General features: G+C 36.4%; 1 protein-coding gene across 2 annotated transcripts in view; it reads left to right on the forward strand.

The window, feature by feature from the left end:
• LOC134529231 (uncharacterized) overlaps nt 1-9,321 on the forward strand; it is a 218,485-nt gene that overhangs the window by 108,013 nt on the left and 101,151 nt on the right. The window lies entirely within an intron of this gene.

Here is a 9,321-nt window from a genome sequence, read left to right on the forward strand (position 1 = left end):
CCTTATTACCCGCAAGTACCTTAGTTAGATATAGTGCCTCCGAGCGCAGAGGCTGGAGGCAAAGGATTCAGGATTCATGACATTTGACCCCTGACATCACTGTTTAACCTTTGACCCCTGACGTCACTTCCGGCCGTCATCTTGGATTGTCACAACCGTCCACCATCTTGGATTATGTCACTTCCGCCCACCATATTGGATTATGTCATTTCCGACCGCCATCTTGGATTACATCATTTCCAGCCGCCATCTTGGATTACATCATTTCCGGCCGCCATCTTGGATGACTCGGTCGCCATCTTGGATGAAAGGCCGCCATCTTAGATTACGTCATTTTCAGCCGCCATTTTGAATTCTAGAACTTTATACCATTTTGTTTTCCAGTATTTAATATTATGAAGTCATAGCCGCCATTTTTAATCACACCTGTTGCAATTTTCGTTATGGTCGCCATCTTTGTTTATAACATCACAACAGTCATTTGTTTTCGTCTGCTGGAGGCCGCCATCTTGGATGTTACTATCGCCATATTGATTTGTTATTCTGTGCTGGGGGTCGCCATCTTGATTTTACATTATGTTCCGCCATCTTGAATTTCCCCATCTTTGTTTCTGATGTTTGTTCCTAGAGAGCATCACCATCGCTCTATTCAAACACATAAGGTCGATATTTCATTACATACCAATGTTATTATGGTCCTTATCAATATATTAAAATATTGTTTTTATACAAAATACATTCGAAACTGCTGAGATTCGAACCATCACACAGCTCTGACCTTTAGGTTGGAAAACATACACCTTTAACCGCTCGGCCATCAAGACAATTACCGATCAAAGAATTAAATAAGGTATATATATAAAACATTACACACATATTCGGACTTGTAATATTTTTATTGAAAGTAATAATAGCATCATCTTTTCGAGAATTATACGACATATATTTTTTTTATTATTGTTTCAATACTCGCTACCAGGAGCACTAGTGTCTAGCAGAGTGCGGCCGCCATCTTGTTTTCTGTATTCGCTACCAGGAGTGCTAGTGTCTAGCAGAGTGCAGCGGTCATCTTGTTTTCAATATTCGCTACCAGGAGCGCTAGTGTATAGCCGAGTACAGCAACAATCTTGTTTTCAATATTCGCTACCAGGAGCGCTAATGTCTATCCAAGTGCAGCCGCCATCTTGTTTTCAATATTTACTACTAGGAGTGCTAATGTCTAGCCAAGTGCAGCCGCCATCTTGTTTTTAATATTCACTACTAGGAGCGCTAGCATCACTTAGTACACACATTATCTGCTAGAGGATGTTATATTAGTTTAATTTTGCCCTGCTGGAGTGTAGTGCTGTCTTGACCTTTAACATCTTAAATATGTCCCTCACCTTGAACTTTCCACTATATTGTATTATAGCATTTATGTTCGCCATCTTGTCGCCAACACTATCTTGGCATCATCACATTTCACATTACTGTCGACACCCTGAACTTCCCGCCATCTTGGACTATATCATCACATTTGACTTATAACATATCCACACCGCCGCCATCTTAGATTTTGCTATCACCCACTTTAATCTTGACCACCAACATATTGTATTATCATCTCTCATGTATGCACCCACCATACTTGATTATATAATCATACTAACTTTCATCCTCTGCTAGAGTATGTAGATTAATTATTCGTAATGAGCATTACGTGATCATTCCAAATACTAAGATTAAAAAAATTTATTCCTAGTATTACCATTAAACTTATCACAGCCCATATACCAAAGTCATACCGTAGACTTATGCATTGTAGCACTCTACTCAAACTGACTTACATAGCTTATGTTTTCTTTACATGCTTTCATTTGCGCTTACAATTTCTTTGAGGGCTTTCATTTGCGCTTACAATTACTTCGAGGGCTTTCATTTGCGCCTCCCAAATACTAAGATAAAAAATGTATTGCCATTAAACTTATCACGGTCCTTATACCAAAGTCATACTGCAGACTTGTGCACTGTAGCACTCAAACTGACTTACATAGCTTACGTTTTCTTTACGTGCTTTCATTTGCGCTTACATTTTTCTTGAAGGTTTTCATATGCGCCTACAATTTCTTTGAGTGCTTTCATTTGCGCCTACATTTTCTTTGAGGGTTTTCATTTGCTCCTACAATTTCTTTAAGTGCTTTTATTTGCACATTCGAAAGCTTGCATTTTCTTTGCAAAAATATAACATGAATTTAATATAAGTAGCATTTTCAAGAAATAAAACAAGATATTTTTTTAACATACATAAATTTATTACAGTTTTGAATCTACTACAAGTACAAAAAACATTAATAATTATATTATATTAGCAAATTATGTTCAGCATTTATTTCTACATTTCATTTTCTGTAGTTCAAGTCGCTGTACAGCTGTACGACCCGATTTCAGAGGTCGGTCAGCGAAATACTTAAAACACATCTTACATACATGAATCTTCTGCTGATGTTTCGTAACTTGAGGTCTCACTAGTCGGGAAAAGTTTTTGATGTAACAGTAATGTGCAGCATTGCTTTCATTAATTAAAAGCAACAGATATTATGGTCATTTCTTTCTTGTTTAGTTACACGTAATGGACACACCTTATTGTTCTTAGTTAACCCATACACGTTAACTGATACTTCAGGATTGTTTTTCTGAAAATGGTTTATCTGATATAATGGAGGTGGGTAGTCCAGACCACTGAAGTCGTACTTATTCTCCAAAGCATAGTACCTCTTATTTACACGGTTTTGATACTTCCCTCAATATATCTTGCTAAAATTCTCCATTTGAAACAAAACCAATCGTTTAGGTTTCGACAATTGACTTCTGCTCTTTTGTTAGTAATCGTCTCAGGTAAAGCAATAAAAGATGATTTCCGATATTCATGTAGCATACTATCCCGAGGCAGGGGCAAAGACCTACTACAGGTTTTAAGATGCCTTTTCAAGCTATCACATCGTCCAAATATTTTATTACACATTTCGCACTAAAACTGGGTTCTTTGTTCATTATTCGGACATCCGCTTTTTTCATGACGACGAGCACTTGAAGTTGTAGAAAAAGATGCACCACAGTATTTGCATTGTCGTGCCGAAGATGTTAATGAACACATGCTGATCATTGTTGTCTCCGAGGTTGCTGTCAACACCGGTGAAATGTCAACTGGGGACATCTCCGAGGTATGCTCTGCTGATGATGCTGCAAGAGTCAAAATCTCCGGTAGTTCCGGAACAGTAGAAGCTCCTGTAGACACCCCTGTTGATTTTATCTCCGCTGCCACAGGCATTGTTACCATCGGGGTCTGCATCACTGTCGTCGCCTCTATCTGGATCTCCATCGGTAATGTTAGGCCTTCCACAGGGATCCCTACAGCTGTTGACTCCGTAGCCATCGAGGTCTACACCATCACTGGTACAACTTCCTTCAAGTCTGACATTAATGATGGTTATGAGACCATCGAGTTCACAAGCATAGCCAGATACAGATCTTGCATGTCAGAAATCAAACTAGGTGATCCTCACTGCACCGCAGCTAAAGGTGAACTGAGGGTGCTGCCGCGTAGACCTCACATATATACCCACAGTAGCTAGTACAATACGTGAGTCAAAAGAACGCTTATTTTATTAGTGTTAATTAAAATTACTATAATGTAATTCATTAATTGTGTGTTTTAAAATGTTAAACGGAATTATTTGGGGAGGGGGTTTACCACAAAAAAATTCTAGAAACTATTCCATACAAAAAAATTTTTGAAATCAATCATACAATCAGAACCAAAATTATCGCTAGATCATTCTTTGTACGACAAACACCTCCAAGACTTAAGTTTACACAACTACTTCTTTACTAATAATATCACGAGTTATTAAATAAAATGCTTAAAATTCTCTGCAAAAAAAAATATAGCCACGTCTCTCTCTTCCTGGGAAATCATAATAAAAACATCCTATCCAGTTCTCTAAATAATTATTTCTTTATTAAGCATAAAGCATTAATACTATTCCAACTCACAGTCTTAAGCCGGCATATTTGTGTAATATTATCCGCTGTATTATTTCGTATGATTACCATTCCCACCTAACCTACTGACATAATACTTACACATATAGTGTTATGTATCATTCCATCTCATTGTAGCAGTTAAAGTCGTAATCGTCCATAAATAATTGTCTCCTCGCTTACCATTATTCCAAAGCAACCAGAAATTAATATTATCAGTTCATCATCATCAAAATACTTAATAGATATAATTCCATAAATATTTACCATACACAAACATTAACTACATCATAGTAAATATACAACATAGATCCACCCAACAATCCAACATGAACATCAGTCAAAAGACAGTTTTAAATCTAAAAACCATAACATACACTCCTATTCCTCAGCCCGCAGTACCCAACATTCATCAGCTTACAAACTCTTTAAATTGAACATTTAATAATGTATTTTCTTTCACGCTTTGAATGTTTCTTGCAGTAAATAATTTTGAGTCAAATACCATTTACAGACAATACAATTCACATCATGCCATACAAAAATCACAGCATATACCGACTTAACCAAAGGATAAACCAATATACCATCTTCAACTAAATAGATAATACTTAAGATATGAACAAAGTCCGATCTGATATTCTGGTCGAGTCATTGCATATGAATACAAATATAAGGAGGGTACATAAAAGCTAAGTCATTACATACGAATATAAATACGAGGAGGAGGGACCATAGCATATGGATACAAATATGAGGAGGAGGGATCGTAGCATACATAAATCACACCAAACTTTACTCAAATACCAACTATATCAACCAGAAAAGTAAACTTTAAGAGTTACGTTTCCAATTTAAATTACTTTCCAATCGATCATTCAGAAACCCAGGCATAAAACACATAAATATCGTCGAAGATCAAAAGAACTGCAAAGTCAGCTGATGTCACACAGTCTAAGCCATAAGATCTATGTCCATCGTATTTATATCAACATTTTCCCTTATACACCTAAAGTGTATGAAATGTAAGGCCAGCAAAAAGAAATACCTGATACATATCGCCCATTTTAATTGTCCTTTTCACAATGTAAATACTTGTAATGATTATGCTGTAGAGATTCCGAATAAAATTTCTTACTTAAATAAGAACTACTATGCCACCAATTCATATTATAAGTACTGATAATAACTCTCCTTACCCACATAATATGTACATAAAGACAAAAATTACTCAACATGTTAGTAGATCTACACAACAAATAAAGTCATATGTATAAGTATTTACAAAACTTGCACGAATCGAGAAGTTAAACCATACAGGCTTAACATTACTTTAAGCCTTAAATATGTAGATCTAAAATATATTATTTTCCGAAGGATTGAACATGTATTTGGCATAAGCATTGCCGCTAAGCTACATACATACAAGTTAATGGCATTAGCACTCATTCGATTATTGAGTAACAATATTGAAGCAACATCTATAATGTAATGTTAGAAAAAAGGTGAAGTAAATGAAATGAGAAGGATCTAGAAATAACATTAAATGCTGGAATTTGGCGCACAGCTTAATTTTACTATATATATCACCGATACAGCTAGGTACATTATACCAGGAACAAGTTCTTACACTTTTAATTACGTCCAACAATTTTCGCTGATTCTGGATTCAATTGTGAAAACATATCATGAAAGAAAATGTTCTTTATCAGGTTTTTGCAATCAGACATCACTTCATGTGGTTTATCCTCAAGTTAAATCTCTTTAGGTGAATATCTATTACACACAGTTAATGAACAATCATTTGCAATTGCTTCACTTATAAATCACATCAACATCATCCCGAAGCTGGTGATATCATGTAAACTGAAGGCCAGTCCAATAGTAGTATCTGCTGGGTTGGATGCTTTTATAAGAATCAAATTATATGTTGCAGCGACTCATGTGCACATTCAAACTATCGCCTCGCGAAATCAACTTTCCACACCTATCACACTGATGTGACTTGGAGGTAGGATTCACAAGGCAATGATGTTGTTCATGTCGCCGAGCACTACTGCTGCTTGCAAACTTCTGCTTACAATATATACACAAAATTTCGGATTTGCATTTAGTTTTCCCGTTAAACTTCACAATAAGGAAGTTAAAATTTTCTCGCCCCGCCAAAAACTTTCCACATTTGTGACACAGAAGTATTATATCGGGGAAGTCTTCATACACTCATATTTTCCAGCACGTGATGATTCTGGTGACACTATAGGTGATGTAGGCGTTGGTGATGACGGGTGCGATGACTTCGACTTTATTTCCTGTGTAGTAGAATGATTCACCTCTAGTGATCTACCACTAAATGTTTGACCCATTGCAGGAGAAAAAATAACCTGGGAAGGCTATCCCAATGAGTCTCCGCTATTTGAAGCCCAGAAACAAACTGATGTATTACTATTTACATCGCGCCTTATATACTCTCGAAACCATGATCACATCATATTAACCAATTAAAAGAAGCCGAGTTCTCTTACATACATAAATATGTATTCACATGGACATGCACTGCACTCACTGAATACACACAGTGGCCACACATGTGACTAAAACTAGCTCCAAATGGATCCAAATACCTTCAGTAGCTATAATAGCTCCAACTCTTGGTAACATCATTTACTGGAGTTAGTTGAAAACACATTTGGAAGCACAATCAAAAAAGGAAGCACATTTGGAAGCACCATCATCAAAAAGGCAGCACATTTTGGAAGCACAATCAAAACAGGAAGCACATTTGGAAGCACCGTCATCAAAAAGGCAGCACATTTTGGAAGCACAATCAAAAAGGCAAAAAATTTTGGAAGCACAAATAAATTATGACTCAACACAACACGTGGCGACATCTCATGCTAATAATCGAGACTATTTGTAATAAGTTATTTTGTATGAGTTAACTTAATTCTCGCTGATGAAATATGAAAAAAAATTTATATAAGTAATGGATCTAATTTAAAACACTCAGTTTGCATCTGGCATTAGTCTCAGTAACTAATATAAATCCTGATTCGGTGTCTGACGTATCGAAAGGTCACAGGTGCAAGTTTTGCAGCAAATAATTTATCTTGAGAAAGAATGGAAGACAACACGAGAAAATGACTGTGTTAAAAATCCACTACGCAATATGATAAGTTGTGTTCGATGTAGCAAGTCGTTTACGCGGAGAGAGAGCTTAAAAAGACATGACAGAACTTGTAACGCCAAGCCTGCGTACAAGCTAGAGGACAACGATGGTTCTACTAGACTAAGGAATGGTGATCTCCATTACGACAATAATTTTCCTTGTCTTGGGAGAGATTCTGTTCGTGGCTCTTCCGATCTCGACAAAGAACTTAAATTGAAGGACTTTAATGATTTATGGAAGAATGATGACAATGAAAGAATCCTTATAGTGAAAAGTGAGAATACATTCCAGCCGAATTCAAGTAGATCTTTCCTACTTTGTAAAAAAATGATGGACTCCTAAAATGGAAGCCTGAAGATGATGAAGACACTTCGACACCATCGATATCGAATTCTTACGGTAATCTGGGTGATGACGGTGCCTTCTACGGTGATTGCTACAGTGACTCTGAGGCTGTTGACAAAAGCATAGACTGTGATGAAGCACCTAAAGCTGACAAAATCGAAGAATGTGGCTGTGTCCTCAGACCGAAACGATGGAAAAGACGTGTTATAATAAATAAATCAGATAAAGCTTATTATGATTACTGGGACGATTGTGATATTAAAAGTATTTATAATAAACAAGCAAGTAAGATGGTGGTAAAAGAGATTGATTACACATCATGGAAATATCCAAACATATTGGTTGACCGGCTAAGACTTCTACATGGCTCGGTTTGTGCAGGAAACTATTCGTGCATCAAATAAATATCCTTCATACTCAAAGAACTGAGGAAAGCTGGCTACATACAATAACGGCTTGTTTTACTTGCATTTGTATAATGTGGAGAAATAAATTAAATATTGAAAATAAAAATTTAATGTTTTTATTTCTTGTATTCTGATTTCTAACTAAGACTTAGTTCTCGTAACTTGTGCTTCCAAATGTGCTGCTTTTTTGTTGATGGTGCTTCCAAATGTGCTGCCTTTTTTGTTGATTATGCTTCCAAAATGTGCTGCCTTTTTGATTGTGCTTCTAAAATGTGCTGTCTTTTTGATTGTGCTTCCAAAATGTGCTGCCTTTTTGATTGTGCTTCCAAAATGTACTGCCTTTTTGATTGTGCTTCCAAAATGTGCCACCTTTTTGATTGTGCTTCCAAAATGTGGTCCCTTTTTGATTGTGTTTCCAAAATGTGCTGCCTTTTTGATGACAGTGCTTCCAAATGTGATTCCTTTTTTGATTGTACTTCCAAATGTGCTTCCTTTTTTGATTGTGCTTCCAAAATGTGGTCCCTTTTTGATTGTGCTTCCAAAATGTGCTGCCTTTTTGATGATGGTGCTTCCAAATGTGCTTCCTTTTTTGATTGTGCTTCCAAATGTGTTTTCAACTGACTCCAGTAAATGATGTTACCAAGAGTTGGAGCTATTATAGCTACTGAAGTTATTTGTATCCATTTGGAGCTAGTTTTAGTCACATGTGTGGCCACTGTGTGTATTCAGTGAGTGCAGTGCATGTCCATGTGAATACATATTTATGTATGTAAGAGAACTCGGCATCTTTTAATTGGTTAATATGATGTGATCATGGTTTCGAGAGTGCACAAGTCTACGGTATGACTTTGGTATATGGGCAGTGATAAGTTTAATGGTAATACTAGGAATAATTTTTTTTATCTTAGTATTTGGGATGATCACGTGATGCTCATTACGAATAATTAATCTACATACTCTAGCAGAGGATGAAAGTTAGTATGATTATATAATCAAGTATGGTGGGTGCATACATGAGAGATGATAATACAATATGTTGGTGGTCAAGATTAAAATGGGTGATAGCAAAATCTAAGATGGCGGCAGTGTGGATATGTTATAAGTCAAATGTGATGATATAGTCCAAGATGGCGGGAAGTTCAGGGTGTCGACAGTAATGTGAAATGTGATGATGCCAAGATAGTGTTGGCGACAAGATGGCGAACATAAATGCTATAATACAATATAGTGGAAAGTTCAAGGTGAGGGACATATTTAAGATGTTATAGGTCAAGACAGCACTACACTCCAGCAGGGCAAAATTAAACTAATATAACATCCTCTAGCAGATAATGTGTGTACTAAGTGATACTAGCGCTCCTAGTAGTGAATATTAAAAACAAG

Source organism: Bacillus rossius, chromosome 2, assembly GCF_032445375.1.
Source record: "Bacillus rossius redtenbacheri isolate Brsri chromosome 2, Brsri_v3, whole genome shotgun sequence".
Lineage (NCBI taxonomy): Eukaryota > Metazoa > Arthropoda > Insecta > Phasmatodea > Bacillidae > Bacillus > Bacillus rossius.